At 44.1% G+C, this 19,581-nt stretch overlaps 1 protein-coding gene across 5 annotated transcripts in view; it reads right to left on the minus strand.

The window, feature by feature from the left end:
• The window catches only part of Adipor2 (adiponectin receptor 2), a 63,524-nt gene that overhangs the window by 33,494 nt on the left and 10,449 nt on the right, over positions 1 to 19,581 (minus strand). For 2 of the 5 annotated variants that reach the window (XM_005365115.3, XM_013353019.2), the window contains exon 2: positions 19,042 to 19,268. The exons of 1 other annotated variant lie outside the window; for it this stretch is intronic. The gene's annotated coding sequence lies outside the window, so the exon portion shown is untranslated. Of the gene's footprint in view, positions 1 to 7,886; positions 7,904 to 7,948; positions 8,057 to 19,041; positions 19,269 to 19,581 lie in introns of those variants that run through there. 2 more of the 5 variants (XM_005365116.3, XM_013353022.2) reach the window with 2 other exon arrangements.

The following is a 19,581-nucleotide window of genomic DNA, read 5'->3' on the forward strand; positions in this document are numbered from 1 at the left end:
CCTGGAATATACAGCAGGACCCTGTGTCTGAGGAAGAAAAACATTTGCAGGACTGAGAGTGTAGGTACATGTAAGAGTGCTCACTTAGCCCATGGCAATGAACGCCTTTAATCCAGCATTCAGAAGGCAGAGGCAGGTGGATCTCTGTGAGTTCGAGGATTTACCCTAGTCTACAAAGCAAGTTTCAGGACAGCCAGGGTTCTATCACACACAGAAACCCTGTCTCCAAAAACAGAATACGTTGCCTGGCACATATGAGGCCCTGGACTCAATTTCCAGCAACGCACACACACACCATCACCAACCCACCAAATATCTTAAATACAAGAGGAAGAAGTCCTGATGAGAAATGTTCAATGTAGTATTAGGGGTTTTTTTTGGGGGGAGGGGGTATTACATCTATTTAGTTGTGAGAGCATACGTGGACAACTTGCAGGAGTTCCACCATGTCAGCCCTGAAGATCAAACTCAGGTCATCAGGCTTGGCAGCAAATGCCTTAACCTGAAGAGTCACCTAGCTGGCCCTAGCACTGATATTATCACAGGAAAAAATTGGAATCATTCTGATTGTTTCTGGTAGTTTTTGGTTTTGATTAAATCTAGGACCCCACATATACTAGGTGAGTTTGGTTTTGATTAAACCTAGGACCCCACATATACTAGGTGAGTTCTCTACCACTGATGGGGGAAGCTCTGTTAACCAATCAAGAAGTGGAACCTAGTTAAGGTGGGGCTACCTGAAGCCCAGGAAGAAAAACTGGGACAGACCAGGTGCATGCACTCTGGGTGATTCCCGCGGGACACAGTGGAACTCGGACTTCCCATTCTTGTGATTTAAGTTTCCCCTTATAACAATTAAAAAATATAATTGTTTATCTTTAAGCTGGCCTGGTTATTTCCCAAATCAAGCAAACTGCTACAGTTGGCACCCAATGTGGGGCTACTTGAGTCTGTGGCAGCTCTGGCCAAAGGTGGCTATGCCGTGCTCATTCAGGCATAGAATTCCCACACAGTGGCCCGGATCGGCTGCTACTGGCTGACTTTGGGGTCCTGCTTTTTCTGTCTTCGAGGAAGCACTGGGCAGGTGGAGAAGCCGAGGCGGAAAGAGCTGAGGAGCTCACTGGTCACTGCTGGCGGTGGCAGCTGAGGAGCTTGCCCCCAGCCCAGATCCGCCACTGAGGCCATGGACAACACACCCTCTGTCCTGAACAGGAGATGCTGTCTTTGTCCACTGACTGTCCCACTTGACTGAACAGCCAAGGACCTTCATAAAGCACACAGTCTGTGATTTATACTAAACAACTTCATGATTTAAACATATTTTTTCAGCATTTAACCTAAATCAGATCTAAACCAAGCACATGGCTCCAAGTGCACCACGATACCTGCTGGAACAGTTATTGCACCTACTCCAGCTAATTAAACCACAAGTGAGATTTATTATTCTAAATATAATTCATAAGTTACTGATTTAAAAGAGCAATATGTCAGACAATCTAACCATCCAAGGTTTCAATAGCCTTTTCACTGACACCATGTGTGAGGTCTTATAAGACACATGTGATGCCTCTTCCACATCACTATTCTTATTTCTAGGGCTTGGTTTTGTCCTCAATATTTTTCCCCCAAATCAAACAAACAGCTACATACCAGAGTTATATATTCCAAGACACTTTTTCTTCTTACTTTTTGAGACAGTTTCAATAAAGTATACAGTTAGGCCTTGAATTTGTGATTCTGCTGCCTCAGACTCCCAAACAACACAGGCTTGCAACACCAGGTCCGATTTGGCAACAATTCAAATGCCTATCAAAACTAGAGTAAATGTTAGACTAATGACTAGATTCATAGTGTATGACCAGGTGTGATGACTCAGATCTATAATCACAATACTCTTGGGGCCAAGGTAGTATTGTCATGAGTTCAAGGCCAACAATATGATTGGGAGTTTCAGAATCATCCTTAGCTATATACTGAGTTCAAGGCCAATTTGGGAAACAGGAAACTGTGTCAAAATAAAACAAGCAAACAAACAAGAACACTGTGAAAAGCGGGGGCAGGAGGTGGTGATACCTGACACATGGTTGTAATTCCAGCACTTAGATTGAAATGGGAGAATACAAAGTTGATGGCCAGGCCTAGGCTACCCCATAAGACTCTTATGTCAAAAAGGTAATAAAATACAAAAACAGCAGCAGCAGCTAGAGATGTAGGTCAGTGTCAAGAGACCTGTACTCAATTCCCAACACCACCAAAACAACAAACAAACAAAACACAATTTACTGACATAGAACGAAACCCATAAACATTGTTTTTTTAAATACACTACTGTAAGTCAATATAATATAGCATCACCTGCTGAGCTTCCAAGTGCTACTTCACACCGGCAAGTACAATTCCATGCCACAGCCAAGATGGGAGAAATTCAATGTGGAGAAACCAAGTTACAACCAAATAAACCCAGCAAAAACATGAGCGGCTGGTATTTACAGGTGGTTGGGCACTGCTACCCCAGATCATCTAGGTAACTTTCCTCAAGAGCTGGTCATCTGCTTTCCTACAATTATGCCTGAAATACGGACCTTCTAGCAGCAACACCTGACAAAGCTATGATCTCACTGAAGAATTCCTCCAATAATCAAGTTTCCTAGGTGCTCTAATGAGTTTCTCAAATTTTATATATTTTTATCATGTCTGATGAAGAATGCAAGCATAAAACATAACAAAATGAATGAAGATGCAATTTCATGAATGCCATGTTGACGTTAATGTAAGTACAGCCGAGATCTCTCTGGATGTGATGTCAAAACTGACAGTGTTATCACAACTGCATGTTTCTCTAAGTCACTAAGACAGTGGTTGCTTCCTTGCCTTTTACTTTTCTTTAAATGAGACAGTCTTGTGACTTAGGTGAAGCTGGCCCAGAACTCTCAATTCATAGGCCTTAGCACACAGAGTGCTGAGGTCACAGGTAGGAAATACTACACAGAACTCACTGCTGTGACTTCTTCCTAAGGAAAGAGAAAGGAGAAACAGACGGTGCCTCCAAATCCAAGGCTAAAGGAGCAACAGACCTTATCATAATATAACATGGGGAAGAAGGTACAAAACATGAAGCTGAAAAGATTATGAACATGTCCAAAACACAAATTAAGAAAAAAATGGCTTTAATTTTTCAACTATTCACATGATTTGCAGTCCCCAAAACTTTGCCCAAAAGCCACCAAAGCAACTAAAAAAGCCTAAGTAAAGCATTTTTGCTTTTAAAGAACATGAGGGTTAGGAGGGTGTTTGGGAGGTTGTTTAATACTTTATTTTGTAAATGTATGAGAATCCGTGTCATGGTGTACATGTGGGTCATAGGACAACCTGTAGAAAAGGGTTCTCTCTTTCCACTACCTCCCTGAACCAAAAGCATCAGTACTCATATATTTGCAGGTATTATGTAGATGTGAGAGTGTCAGTCATATGCCACAGGATAGCCTCCTCTGTCATTCCTTGAAAGCCTTCCATCTCGGTTTTGGAAACAGGATTTCTCACTCAGTACTTGACAGTTATGCCTGTAGGCTGGCCCATAAACCCCAGAGATCCGCCTGTCCAGTCACCATGCACAATTACTCTATATGGTTCTCAAAGCTGACTTCAGGTCCTTATGCTTGCCTGGAAAGCACTTTACTAAGCTGAATCTCTACAACCATGCCACCATCCCTCTTTTGGTTTTTGAGTCAGGGTCTCATGAGTTCCAGATTGGTATGATCATCCTACATAGCCAAAGGATAACTTTGAATTCATGATCCCCTGTCTTCCACCTCCCAAGAGCTGGGACTGTACTACCTCACTCAGCCTCTAAGAAGGAGTTTAAAATGAAGATAAAGCTCTGCAGAGCTCATCACCAGAGAGGTAGGAATTCATAAGCTTCCTAATGTCTATGTCTTCTGTCTCCACAAACACAAAGTAACAACACTTCTGACTGCTGCCTAAGCATTTTATCACCTAGTAGTTCCAATGATGAGTCAGTTTATAACTGTGACCAACCAAGTCAGTCAAGAATTCTGATACGGGATTCCCCTCTGTATACTATGAATATGTTTTATTGCCATTAGTTAAGAAGTTGCTTCAGTATATGGCACAGCAGAATATAGCCAGGCTGGAAGAGATGTATAGAGAGTAGGTGGAGTCAAAGAGACTCCATGCAGCTGCCAGAGCCAGATGCCATGTAGCTACCCAAAAAGCAAGAGGTAACCAAACCACGAGCCTCATGGTAAAATATAAATTAATAGAAATGGGTTAATTTAAGATTTAAGAGTTACTTAATAAGAAGCCTGAGCTAACAGGCCAAACAGTGTTATAATTAATATAGTTTCTGTGTGATTATTTGGGTCTGGGTGGCTGGGAAATGAATGAGCAGTTCTGTTTACATTCTGTCACTTGGACACAGTGCCAATGATCCAAGCATTCAAGGGGGCCAGGTAAGATGATCAAGAGTCCAAAGGCCAGCCTGGGCTATACTTAGGCTAAATTACCAGATTCAGAGTCAGAAAAAAAAAAAATAAGAAAAAAGGAGGGGGGGGTGAAGAGGCCAATCCTAACAGCAGCAATTAATATTAATGTTTTGGGTTTTTTTTTTAAGTGATAATAGGGCCAGCTCAGCAGTTATAGAGGCAGTGAGCAAGGCTGATGACCTGAGTTTGATCCCTAGAACTCATATAAAAATAGAACAGACTCGACTCCAAAGTTGTCTTCTGACTTGCAAATGTGTGCCATGGAATGCATGCTCCCTAAACAATAATGCCTGCCACACATATTTATTTAAAAAACAAACAAACAACAAAAACTAACAGCCCAGTGTTTTCTAGCCAGGTCTGAAAGACTTGCTCAAGACTTAGTCTAGCATAAAACAAGATTTTAAAAAAGTGATGGTGATTCTAGGTCACATATACCCCCTTCTCATTATCCTTCCCCCACCATACACAGCCCCCAAAGTGATAATGTATGCTGTTATTTTGATACATTTCTTCTGAAATCTTCAAATGTTTGCCTTGGAAGTTTTAGGCAAGACCACAGAAGTCTACATAAAATCAAAGATGCAAAAAATATGGGAACTGAATGCTAAAGAATAGATTCCAAGTTCTAAAGGCTGTGAAAAAGCATGAGAAAGCTGATGGCAGAAGAGTTCCACTTTGGACTAGGACATCAAGGGTGAGTGGGTGGCTAAGGACTTCTGTTTCAGAAAGATGCAGCAAGAAACCTCCAAGAAGCCAAACATGCCCAAGGAGTAAGAGATCCAAAGCTGCAGTAACTTTCAGAAAAATCTACAAAGTACAACAAAGAAAATAACTGACCATCCAAGAACACCCAAAGGGAGATAGACTAAAATAGAAATGAAGAACAACTAACAGTGTGTGTCAGGGGAGGGAAGGAATGAACTCATGCCCATGCACACCATGAAGGGCTTTAGGCTTTCTGGCCCATCACTCTTCACCTTATTCCTCAGAGATACTGTCTCTCACCGAACTTGGAGCTAGGCTAGCAGTCAGCAGCCCCCACCACACTAGCTTTCTTCTTTCTCTTGATGGCTAGATAATAAAAATTTCAGGTTTTACAGTCTATGAGTCTCTGTGCCAACTATGAAACAACTCAACTTTGTACCACAACAGCAGGCAAAGATACTACAAAAACAACTGCATGTGGCTATATCCCAGTAAAACCTTATTTACAACAGGCAGCCTGCAGGACTTGACCTGGAAGCTGTTAAGTCAACCTCCGAAATAAAGGAAATGAAAGTATTTTCCTTTTTGAAAACAAAACATGACTTATACTAAGTGCATTACATAAACTGATACTACTCATGGGCAAAAAGAAAAATCCATCCATTTTTAAGTTTACACAATGAGCACAAGGATGGAAAAACACAGACTCATTAAGCTCTGGAAATCTTACTCTCATCCACAGAAGATAAAATCTGCTACTAAGTAGACCAAAGCCTGAAATATTAACTGGTGGGTAGCCAGTAACAGACAGACACTGGGGAAAATATCTTCCATATTTAATTTGAATTTCTCAAATTTCATAATTTACCACCAACCTGCTAAGGCCAACTGTGGAAGTCCCTGCTGCTGAAATAATTCTGGGTCAGAGTTCACTCACAGTCAGCACTACTACATTCTACAGGCAGGACAGAAGTGAGCTGGATGTGCGACAAAATCTTAAGGTAGCCTCTGGTAAAAAGGCAATTGAAACTTTAGAACTGACAAATAACTCCCCTTTAAATATTAAGGCTTTGGGGTTTATTTATTTATTATTTTTTTTTTTTGAGTGGTGGTGGTGATGGTGCACACCTTTAATCCCACCACTTGGAAGACAGAAGCAGGTGGATCTCTGAGTTCAAGACAGCCTGGTCTACCTAGTGAGTTCCAGTGAACCATGTTTCAAAAGAGAATAAAAAGTTTTGAGTAGACCATCTCTCCATAATACCTGGACTCTGGAGTCAGAGGCAATAGTAAGAATCTAAGGCTTGCCTGAGTTACACAGATACAGCTTGTCTCAAAAAAAAAAAAAACACACACACACACACACAACAACAACAAAAAAGCTAGGTTGAGGGAAGTTCCTTTTAACTTTTTCACTAGGGCACAACGTGGTAGACAACTCATGCCAACACTCAGAAGGCTAAAGCAAGATTCTTATTAGTCTGAGGCAAATGTTTGGGCTACAGAGTGAGAACCTGTTATCACCTCTCCCCCAAAAAAAGAGGGGAAAAGAAACCACTTAATTGGGAAGAGTTTTATGATCTAATAATTTTAAGTATAATAAAGACTTGGCAGTATTTTTAACTTGTTTCTTGGTGAGTAGGGGTAGGCAGTCTGCTTTAGGATAATAGAGTCACGATAATAACGGAAGAATGAAACATGGCGAGATGGCTAAGCGAGTAAAGGACCTTGCTATGCAAAATTTTAAGGCCTGGCCACCTCAGTTTGACTCCCAAAACCCACATAACTATAGACGAGAATTCTATAAAGTTGCCCTCTGACCTCCACTAGCATACCATGGACACATGCATCTCCCCGGACACACACACATAATGAGCACATACAATAATAAACTGATAATTTTAATTGTTTGAAGCTTTTTTTAAATGAGACATCTGAAAAAAAGTAAATCTAAAAGATCGTCCTACTAAAATATTAAACCCTCCGGTGAAGCACTGTACCTATCAAATCCCAACTGGCCATGTAATCTACCAAAAAGAAAAATCATTGCCCAACCCACTCAAAAAGTTTTCAAACTCCAAAAGCAAACGTTTGAGTCAGGCCAAAAAAGCCTAAGGAAGAAATGCATCAACTGTCTAATCCAACGCTGTCTTCAAAACTTAGTCTAGAACCGTTACCAGCAATTCCCTAGCAAGCTACCGCTGGCGGATAAAAACCCAAAGGGGCTGAGGAACCCGGCCCAAGAACTGTCCCGCCGTGGCTGCCAGAAGCGCCACCGAAGGAGAGGTGAGGACAACCTTCCCGTCCCAGTGGCTGGAAAAGTAGCGCTGAGCGCAACCCCTCCGAAGCAAGGGTGGCTGAAGAAATCCCTAGAAGTGGCAGAAGACACCAACTAGACTTGGGGAGGGAGCATTCTCGGCGCGGGCCGTCACGGGAACGCGGGCCCCGAAGGCGACGAGTCGGAGCGGGGGGCAAAGGACAGCAGGCGCCCGCCACCGCAGCTGCACGGAGCGCGGCCCCAGCCCCTCCTCACCCGCCACCCACCCCCCCGCCCTGGGCGCCGCTCGGGTCCCCGCAGCGGGCGCGCTGCCGCCGGTCAGAGTTCCGGCCAAGCTCAGAGCCGGCCAGGCGCGCGCTCCCGGCCCGCGCCGGGGACACCTGTCCCTCAGCCCTCACCTCCCTCCGACCCCGGCAATCTGCTGAGCCCGGGAAGCCGCGCTCGCGCCACAGCCCCTCACCCGAGTTGGCCGCCGCCTAGTCGCGCGGCTCCGGCGCCTCGAGAAGCAGCGCCTCGGGGAGGGGAGAGGGGGCGCGGAGGGAGGGGGCCGCTCGCTGGAGCCGCCGCCGCCGCTGCCGCCACCGCCGCCGCCGCCGCCGCCGCCGCCGCCGCCGCCGCCGCCGCCGCCGCCACCGCCGCGTCTCCCCGCCCCCGCGCCCGCGCGTCGCCGTGACGCGCATCGCACGAGGCGGGTCGAGCCAGTAAGACCACACCCCGTGCGCAGCCGTGCTGGTCTAAACCGGAAGCCTCCCCTCCGGTGGCTTTAGAACCCCGGTGCATCTTGGGAGTTGTGGTTCGGCCAGGAACACAATGTAAACAGAGCGGCCAGAAAGCCCCTGGCCCAACTCACCCAGCTTCCTCGATGTTTCCCGTAGAGATTGGCAGCGGGGTGGGCCGCCGCGGCCGGGGGTGCTTCCCTCGATGTCCGTGGGTGCGAGTCAGAGTTTAAAGATTCGGGCTGGAGAGTGTGTTTGTGTCAGCGTCCAACATAATGCTAGGCGTCGTCTTGTGAAGGTTTCGGAATTCCGAAAGCCTTAGTCAACTCTTCCTCAAACAGTAGGGCTTGTTTTTATTACTGTATTAACGTATGATGAATATACCATGCCCTACTACTTCTAGAAGATATGTATGAACCCTTAAAATGTCTGATTCAAAACTATTTTAGATGGTCTTAAAGTAATGGTCGCTTACAAACGACTTAAGCATTCTGTCTTGTTTACACAGAAGGAGTGATTAGCGACGAGTGAGCTTTCCTATTTCAGACTTATTAAGAACCAGATCAAGGAAATGTAGGCGCTGATTTGCAGAGAAAAATGGTTTCTTCGAGTTCAGTTATAAGAGGAATATATCTTTCACACTCTTTAGGTCAAAACTTAGTACCTATTCAACTCAGAAGATTTAGTTTAGATTTTAGAGGAAGCCTATGCCGGCAGCCTATTGTCCTTGCCATTGGACCACAATAGGTCAGAGAAGCTGAAGTCTGATGATGGGGAATGGGGGGAAACGGACATGGAAAGCTCCTCAACAAGGAAAAGCTCTAGAGAGGTTGAAGCAGGAGGATCTTACATGTTTCGGGTCAGCCTGTTCTACATAGCAAGTGTCTGGCCAGACTTGGCAATACAGAATAAGACCCTGTCTCAACAACAACAAAGACACAAAGGTTTGGAGACTAAGATCAAGAAAGACAATTGTACCCTTCTACAACAACAGAAGCCGAATGCAGGGAATTAATTTGACCCATAACTCTAGATATAGCTCAATGGTAGAGCACATTTGATGGAATCCAAAGGCCTGGATTCCATCACCAACTTAAGAGGGGAAAAATAAGATCCACAATACCAACTTAAATAGGGCAAAGCTGAGAAGATAGTTGGGGCTTAATGAAAGATGTGCCCTAAGGATAACAGGCTTATGATAGAAAGATCAACCAAAAAACACCTTCCAAGACCTTCCATCTTGCCAGATGGGGTTTGCACCCTAATTCCTAGCACTTAGGAAACTACTGTAGGATGATCTGGGCCACAGGAGGAGTTCCAAGTCAGCCAGGGCTAGAATGAGACCCTGCCCCAACAAAAAAGAAAACAAAACCTCCATCAAATCTTCCCTGCAGCTCTTTCTTTTAAAGATTCTTCTTTGACCAAAGAACTTTTCCTCTAGGAACAATCCATCTTGTGCTAAAACAGGCTTAAAAGAGAGCATCTCCATTTTCCCTCCTACCTCTCACTTGGTCTCTGTTGAAGTGATCTCATTCAAATCACTCCATGCAATTTCTGATGCTTCTATAATGATGAAACAAACCACCTTATTTCCTCAAAATGCTCACATCTTCTCAGCTAATAAGGATCTTTGCTACTCTCCCTGGCCCCAAGGGGCATTGCCGAGTCCCATTGCCACACTGGCTTCACCCTTATTGCTTCATAAATGGTACCAAAGCAGATTTTTTTCCAGATCTCTTTCCCTGACTGTGACTTAGATATTGATTTTCAGCAGTATTCAATGTCTTCTGGTATCAGTTACAGCTCTTCAGAATCAGAATCTCTCTTCTTGTGTTTGTTCTTTCATTTGTTTCTGAAGCACTGGAGATTGAGTTTAGGGCAGTGTGAATGTTTAGACAAGCCTCCTACTTAGCGACACCCCAACCCTTCCCTCCATTGTTTTTTAATGGGTTCAGATGCCATAGCCAGAGGACAACTTAGTGAAATCTGTTCTCTTTCCATCATGTGGGTCTGGGGGTTGAACTCCAATCATCAGGCGTGGTGGCAAGTGCCTTTACCCGCTGCGCCAGCTCATATGCCCCGTCTCTCCAGTCTTAAGGTGTTACATCTTTCCACAATGGGTAAATCCTGCACCTCCTACAGCAACAAAAGACACTTCTCCACACCAGTCACCATGACCCAACAGTGCCCTCTGGTACAGCCAGTTTGATAGAGTCACCTCTGTAATTTGTTAGCAAGGAAGACAAAACACTGGTTGAGTAACATTCATAACCCAACTATAGCTTCGATGACTTGTGGCTGGCATAATGACACTGAACTCGCTCCTAGGACAGAGTTAGTCACCATTGTGATAGTCAGGTCAATAGCCAATGAAAATAGAAGTTTCTACAGTTCTAAAGTCATAACCAAATGGTAGGGCAACTCTCAAAGCAAAAATTCTAGATACCATTGTGAATTTTAACACCAGTTTGAAATTGGTTTCAGTTTTCTCCTATGGGGAAAAAAAAAGTTGTTTTCTGCTTAAAACAAACATTTTAAGATTAACTTTTATTTTTGTGTAGGTGTTGGGCCTGCATGTATGTCTCTACACCATGTGTGTACAGTGCCTACAAAAGGACAGACATCAGATTCCTCATGTGTGTGCTGAGAACCAAACCCAGGTTCTCTTGACCACTGAGCCATCTCTCCAGTCCCATAACTACTAATTAACTCCATAACTAATGGAAACATTATTCTGCCATTGGAAACCAAAATTAGTCTAGAGTGTTGAGAAACCTCTAGACTAATTTTGTGTCTATGACTTAAAATTTCCAAGCAGGGCATGGAAGTCCATACCTGTAATCCCATGACTGGGAAGGCTGAGGCCAGCCTGAGCTATATAGGGAGACCATGTCTCAAAAAGCCAAAAAATAGATAATGTCTTGAGTGTGCTATTTCAGAAACATAGACAAACACATTTGTGTCTTTCCACATGTCAGAATTTATTAATGGCAATAAATTCTCAAGGTATGGAGGTTTCAGTGGCAGGAGTTTGTCCAGTGTTCCCATGTCCCGTGATAGCCCTGACTAAGGCAAACGGTAACTCTCAGACTGTAGCATGCATCATACAGTAGGGTGTGTGTGTGTGTGTGTGTGTGTGTGTGTGTGTGTACAGAGAATGGCTGTAAAGGGTGAAGAGGTCACAGCAGAGTTCAAAAGGTGTAAGAAGTCTTGAAAAGTAGGAAAACGAAGAGAAGTGAGAGAGAGAGAGTGAAATCTACATAATGTATAAAGTGGGTCATAAAAAATAAACCTAGCAACAATTGAGAAACATAGAAATACAAAAATATACCTAAGAACCACAAGATGGCTCACAAGTAAGGGCCACTAGGCCTGGATGAGCCAGGATCAATCCTAGAATTCACATGGCGAAAGGAAAGTACTGACTCCCAAAAATTGTCCTCCCAAAAATTGTCCTCTGATGTCCACACATGCACTGTGGCAAACACATGAACCCAAAATAATAAATACATAAACAATTTTAAGGGACAAGCAACACCTCATCAGCCCCTGGAACTGTGTCACACAAAGATAAAATTGTCAAGGCTAGCCAGTTAGCTAGGACGCCATGGTGTTAAATGATTTGAAAATGTCTGTTATAAAATCAGTATTCTACAGTCTTGGGACTGTGGAGATGGTCCAGTTATTAAACGCTTGGTGTGCAAACATGAGGACCTAAGTTCTAATATAAAAACCCAGCGAGGCACTCTCTTGTAATTTCAGCACAAGAGAATCCCTCACTGAGTGCTGAGAATCAAACCCAGGTCCTCTGGAAGAACAGGAAATGCTCTTGACCGCTGAGCCATCTCTCCAAGCCCACAGTTGCTATATTTAATATGAACATTTATTCTGCCATTGGAAATCAAAATTAGTCTCTGGGACTTGCTGGCTGGCCAGTTTAGCCAAACCAGTGAGTTTCAAGTTCAGGGAAAGACCTTACCTCAGAAGTAAGAAAGTTGTTGACACTCAGCGTTGGCCTCTGGCCACACGTACTAGATCCCACCCCATATATAAACACACACACACACACACACACACACACACACACACACACACACACAAGAACTGTTCTCTGTGGTACTTGGAATTACACTGCTATCAGTCAAATATCAATACTGTTTAAAAGCATATTAGTCTTGAATCTGAAAGTCTACAAGCAATGCATCTTTAAACACTTGTAGAAATGTCATAACGTACTAAAATCCCATTTGTGCCAAGTTGCCCCAATGTTGAAAACCAAGAATTAAGATCAGCATAAACACTCTCGTAATTATATAAATAACATTAGCAGCTCCTCTAACACAGGTAGTTAGTGTAGCCCTGGGGAAGGCTCGTAAGACTGATTATTGCTGGCAATGCTGCTGCCTGACTCAATGCTTAAGTGTGGCCTGTGCAGCAAACGTGTCTATGAGTACATGCAGCTTTTGTTGTTCTTGGTCAACCCCCAGGGCCTCACATGTACTGGGTAAGCATTCTACCACTGAGCTTCATGCCCAGTCCAAATACATGTTTTAAATAGAAATACGTATTTATTTATCTGTAATTTCCAGATCTTTCCTATGAAAGAGACCAAGTAAATGACAAAATGTTTAACATTTAATAATGCTCAGTGGCCTATACATGGGTATGTACTAATGTGTCACCAACCTTTTGCAGTTCATATAAAATCAACTTTATTTTTTTGAGAGGCTCTCTCCCTGACTGTCCTGGAACTAATTCACAGACATCTACCTGCTTCTGCCTTCTTGTGCTGGGATGCCCAACTAAGATCAGTTTTTGCACATCTGTGTTCCTAGCGCATTAGTCCACTTCCACCCTGAGTACCTTTTAAACACTTTTCCTGATAAACTCCCTCTATTTCTATCACTGAGAAGAAAAGAAAACTTTACTTATCAGATACATTTGTAATCTCAAAGTGGGGTGGGGTGAGGTAAGAATTCTGGAATTTAAAGCCAGCCTGATCTACATAGTGAATTTAAGGCCAACTTGGGATACATGTTGAAACCGGTCTCAACAATCTCAAAAATGGCCAGGCATGGTGGCACACTTCTTTAATCCTAGCACTCGGGTGGCAGAGGCAGGCGGATCTCTGTGAGTTCAAGGCCAACTTGGTCTACATAGAGAGTTCCATATGAGCCAGAACTATGAAGGAAGACAGACCCGGGGGGGGGGGGGACTAAAAAAATGGAACTGGAGAGATGGGAAAGTGGATAAAGGCATTTGTCACTAGGCATGACAGCCTGAATCCAATCCCCAGAACCTCTGACTTCCACACATGGTACACTCACATACCTGTACACAGACACACAAAAATAAAGTTTTTAAAATAATCTAACAAGCAAAAACAAAACAAATTCATTGAGGTAAGCCTTGCATACAACAAAATAGACCTCTCTGTGAGTCAGTACCTCTCCTCCCAAGTCTGGCTGCAGGTACTCACTGTTATTTTTTTGGTCATCATTCCAGCACTTGGGAGACTGAGGTAGTAGGAGTACCAAGAGCTCCCGGCCAGCCTGAGCTACAGAATAAGACCCTTCCTTTTTTTTTTTTTTAAAAAAAAGTCATCAACTTTTATTACTGTTATTGTTATTGTTATTAAGAAAAAATTCAAGACACATGTTCTACACAGTGACTGCTTAATCTGCCACCCACACAAAATACTGTGGGGGTGAGGGAGGCAAACACTGTGTCTGTTGTGCAGAACTCAATTATGCAGTGCAGGCTTGCTCTGAACTGCTCTTGCCTCTGCCACTAGTGTGCTAGCATTGTGGGTGCGGTCCACTATGCCTAGCTATTGCTGGGCTAAAATTTAAAATCCATAATACCAAGAGGTCTCTTCACCTGGAAGTAGCTTGATAAAAGTGTACAGCTAAACCAGAACCTGGATACAGGTTTTGTTTTGTTTTGTAGAGTTAGTTGTTGGGGGGTTACTTCTTTATGTGGGGTCGATTTGGATTTTTTTGTCTGTACACTGGAGTCAGGGATCAAGATCTTGCCATATCGTCTAGGCTGATCTTAAATTCATAGATGACAATCCTTCTGCCTCAGCTTCCCCAGTGCTGGAATACAGGCTTCACCTCCCAGCCAGGTGAAAATCTAGGTTTGTAGGATAATTTGATGAGAAGTCTATCAAATTACTAAGTTTTTGTTCGTGTGCCATGTGTTCTGGCGAGGGGTTGATTTGCAGAAGTAGAAACCGAGAACTGGCGGGCATTTGCTGAGAGAAAACAGAACTGATCTGGAACTGAGTTCAAAAGAATGACTAAGTGATCCCTCTGTGCTGGGCTGAGGGGCAGAGCGGTCCCCATAGCCAGTTCTCGGATTACTTTTGCTTTGCTATTGGCTTAGATAAGAAGCAAAAGCAAAAAGATACAATTCCTTCTGAACAAAGTAAGACAATCAGAAGTCAATCCTTCCTGAACTCTATTTAATAAGGTCATGTATCAAAGCTATGGGGTGACTTAGTGGAACCGCTTGCCCAGGGCCATAGGTTCTATGTCCAGCACTGCAAAATAGTAGTTCATATGGACCCCACGCCACCTAGCCTTCTTGCTAGGACTTTTGCTGGCACCTGAAAGCTTTCCCAGGACTTGGTCCTTTTTTCTAGCTAATCTCTGTTATGGCTTAAACTTCTTTACTTCAGGGAGCCTGGTCTCAAGAATTCTGGTTTGGGGCTGGGAGTGGAACACCATGGAACAGCACTTGCTTAGATGCATACAGTCTTGGGTTCGAGTCCCAGATTACACAGACATGTAGGGGAGGGAGGGAGGTTGACATATCTGTTTTTTTTTTTTATAGTTCCACACGCACCTCCCGTCAGAGACACATTTGTGCAAAGACAAATGCCAAGTCCAACAGAGAACCCACCCTTCCCCTCCCTGTAGACACACAGTGACACCGGGGCCTCTTGTGAGTCAGAGCTTTTCCCAGCTGGCAGGCATGGTGCCCTTAACCTCTGCCTTCATGAGGTTGCCACAACTTCTTCCCGCCCTCCTGCTCCCCACAACCCTTCCTGTCTGGACTCTTGCCTGCTGATTGAAAGAGAATTAAAGCAGCCCTGGCACACACGGAGTGATCTCCAGGTGTCAGGTGTCGTTGTGATGATGATGACGACGACGATGATGATGATGATGGCCTAGTCTCTTGGCCGGCTCCTGCAGCGTGCCATACACAGTGGATAGAGGAGTGGCATTACCCTCACCTTTACCTGCCCCAAGAGGCAGATAACTGATAGTTGTTGGTTTTGTTTGGTTTTAGATAACATCCTGTTATGTTGTCTTGACTATGTAGTCCAGGTTCGCCTCAAACTCATAAGAATCCACCTATCTCAGCTTCTCCAGTGTTAGGGTTACAGGCCTGTGCCACCGTGCCTCTTAAATTACTAGTTTCTTTTTATCCTTGTTTTATAGATAAGAAAACTGAAGCACAAAAAAAAAATAATTTTCTCTGTCACTAGCAAAAAAGGAGCCGTGCCAGGAACAGTGGTACTTATAATCCCAGCACTAGTTTGACACACCATGATCTTAACCAGCTCCATGGACCATCCTGCGCATCTGAGGCGGGCCACCAGACTAGAGAAACAAAGATTACAGTCTCTGGACTTGGAATATATGTGCGCAAGAGAAAGAGTCCCTTTTTATCTTCCTACAAACATACATAAGAACATAAGAAAAGATTGGGCTACGGCGCTGCAGCACAGGCTCCATCAGCAGAAAGTTACACCCCAGTACACACCCTTGTGCCTGATGTGTGGATGCCAGGAACTGAACTCACATCCTCTGGAAGAGCAGTATATGCTCTTAACCACTGAGCCATCTCTCCAGCCCCAAGATGCTTTTTCTTCTTTCTTTTTCCCATACAAATCAAGAAAATAAATAGGAAGTTTGGATTATTTATTTATTATTTTTTATTTATTTTTGAGATAGGCTCTCCTTATGTAGCCATGGCTGGCCTGGAACTCACTATGTAGGCAATTTTATAATTGCCTCAAATTTATAATGATCTCCCTGCTTCTGGCTCCTGAGTGCTGAGATTACAGGCATACACCACCAAAGCCAGCCCAGGGTCTTAGCCATTTACGTACAAAATCAATATCTGGAGAGCTTATTAAGAACATTGATTCTAGAGTTAGAGGCCAGCCTGGTCTACAAGAGCTAGTTCCAGGACAGGAACAAAAAAGCTACGGAGAAACCCTGTCTCGAAAATAAAAAAAAAAAAAAAGAACGTTGATTTTACCAAGCAACAGTAACGCTTGCCTTTAATCCCAGCACTCAAGAGGCAGAGGCAGGCGAACCTCAGTGAGTTCGAGGCCAACCTGGTCTACAAAGCAAGTTCCAGACAACCAGGATGTTACACAGAGAGACCCTGTCTCAAGAAAAATACAATTGGCCGGGCGATGGTGGCGCACGCCTTTAATCCCAGCACTCGGGAGGCAGAGGCAGGCGGATCTCTGTGAGTTCGAGACCAGCCTGGTCTACAGAGCTAGATCCAGGACAGGCTCCAAAGCCACAGAGAAACCCTGTCTCGAAAAACCAAAAAAAAAAAACAAAAAAAAAAAAAAAAAAAAAAAAAAAAAAACAATTGATTCCCTCTTGTGAGCTGTTTGAAGTTGGCCTGTGAAAATGACTCACTACTCTTGGAAACCTCTACCAAGTCACAAAATGAAACTTTCAAATGCTCGTGCTCACTTTAAGACTATCAGTGAAGCCGCCTAGACCATCAGGGCGCACATTATCTGAAAGCCACCTATCTGAAAGATAACACTGTAAAGCAGCAGTGTGTGTACCCTTCTGGAGGGATAACGAAGGAGCTAGAAGGCAAATGATGAAACTTGGCGCAGGACTGGAGGCCCAGAAAGAGTGCTGAATTCTTAGTGTACCTTCTTAAAAAGTCAGAAATTAGTGCTAAGCTTGAAGGCTCAGACCTAGATTCCCCGGTCATCAGTATACTCATGTGGCAATGAATGTATCACCGAGCGCATGGAACTCATGTTCAGGTCAACCCATCCCAGAACTCCCCACCACAGAGATATCTTCACTAAAAAGAGCAAACCCTTGCTAAGCCAGAAGAGGAGGCTGCACGGAAGAAAAAGACATCCCAGAAGAAACTAAAGAAACAAAACTTGGAGCACAAGGACAGATTCAGCATGGAATGCATGCAGATAAAAGGTTTTGTAAATGTTGATTTACAGACAGAGTGTCACGCACTTTGGAGACAGAGGCAGAGGTAGGCAGATCTTTGTGAATTAGTGAATTCCCCACCCCTTCCTGAGACAGGAACCTGAGACAGGAACCTGTGTAACCCTGATTGTCCTGGAATTCACTCTGTAGACCAGGCTGGCCTCAAACTCAGAGATCCATCTGTCTCTGTCTCCTGAGGGCTGGGATTAAAGGTGTACACCACCACTGCCCATCTTAGGCAGCTTTCTTTTGCACCCCAGGGAATGGTACTGCCCACAGCGGACTGGGCCCTCGACCATCAACTAGCAATTAAGGCCATCTCCCACAGAGATGTGTAGGCAGTTCCTCAATTGAGGATGTCCTCTCCAAAAACTCTGGGTCAAGTCAACAATCAGCAGAACTAGAACAGACCTAATCTCAGAAAAACGACACTGTTGGGAAGGTCTCTGAGGCCTCCTAAAACAGTATAGATATTGGTAACAGCTATTGGTTACCCAGCAGGATTAGATGGTAAAACCCCATTGCTGAAGGTAAGACGTGCCTTGTCTGAATAGGAAATCAGGCTTGACCTAGTCTAGTGTCTTCTTTCCCCTGGGCTAGTCTCACAGTGCTGGAAGGTGCCATGCTGGGGAAAAATTTATCAGCCACAGTCTTACTCAGCTGTGGGTTCTGTGTATTACAATACCAACTGACCAGGCAGTTGAGGCTCCTCTCAAATAGTGGCGAGTCCGTTATGAGAGCGACCCATACACTGAGTATCCAACCCAGGGCCTTAAGCGTATGAGGCAAGCATTCTACCAACTAAGCTACGTCCCCAACCCCAGGATTGAGAATTTGAGGCCAACCTGAGCTACATAACCAAATTTTGTCTCAAGTAAATAAGATCCAAACAATAAAAATAAAATATCTCTTAGATTATTTTAGTGCTTGGTGGGATGAGTGAAAGACAAACTATTTTTAGGAATTCAGTAAAAGTTTCAAAATTTGTGCCGTAAAATGGCTCAGTGATTGAAAGCACTAACCACACACACTTCAAGACCTGACTTTAATTCCTGAAACCCATGCGAAAAAAAGGAAAAAAGCCTAGCAGGGCAGAGTTAGCACACACCTGTAGTCCCAGCACTCGGAGGGCTGGTGCATCTCTGTGAGTTTGAGACCAGCCTGGTCTACAGAGCAAGTTCCAGGACAGCCAGAGATGTTACACAGAGATACCCTTTCTCAAAAAAAAAAAAAACTAATCATAATAATAATAATAAATATTATTTTAAATAAACTTAGACTGAAGATTCAGACCAATTTTAGAACTTGCTCACAGTAGAAGAAAAGAAAGGTTTACACTTACGTTGGCTGATGCTGGGGACCACTATTTACTCTCTATAGTTAGTGATCTGGTTTGCACAGATTTCCCTAGTTTATTAAAGTTTTGTAGATTAAGGAAACCATTTTAGTTGTGTGTGATGCCAGTGAGGGTATATGCACATGCTGAGCCATCTCTGCAGCCCCTGCTTTCCCTATCGTTTTCTAACCTGCCCTGATACACGCTTCCCAAGTCCAGTATATTAGTCAGAGGTTCCCTACAGGACCAGGACTGAGAGAATGGAAATAGAAACATGACTTACAGGATAGTGTTCGAGCAGTCCCGCAATGACTGTCTCACCCTGGCGAGGCCAAGAATGCAGTAAGTAGCTCTTCCGTCTATGAGGCTGGGTCTCTCTGCAGTCCCCGTCTGACCCTGAGGCCTGGAGGGTTCCTGGAGAGCTGCTGGTCTTCAGCCTCTTAGACTCCCACAGAGGCAGGCTCTAATGTCAGGGAAGGAATGCGGGAGCAGCAGGATAGACGGACTTGCCTGTGAGGGTGGGGGCAGCAGGCATGAGCAGTTTCCTTCTTCCACGTCCAGAAGGTGCCACCCAGATTTAGGGTGGGTCTTCCTGCTTCTAATACTGTGGTCTAGAAAATCGCTCCGGATACAGTCAAGATGACAATTGAGATTAGCCATCAGTCAGTCAGACCCGGGTTCAAATCAAAGGCGGTTACTGACTCTACAGGCTAGTTAGCAAGCACTTTATAAGAAGCATGTGACTCCATTAGGGATATCAGCAATCTCTAGGCATTTGCCGAGCTGCTCCCTTGGGAAGCAGCTCCTTTCTGGAGAGTGTCTC

Source organism: Microtus ochrogaster, unplaced genomic scaffold (assembly GCF_000317375.1).
Source record: "Microtus ochrogaster isolate Prairie Vole_2 unplaced genomic scaffold, MicOch1.0 UNK1, whole genome shotgun sequence".
Classification (NCBI taxonomy): Eukaryota; Metazoa; Chordata; class Mammalia; order Rodentia; family Cricetidae; genus Microtus; species Microtus ochrogaster.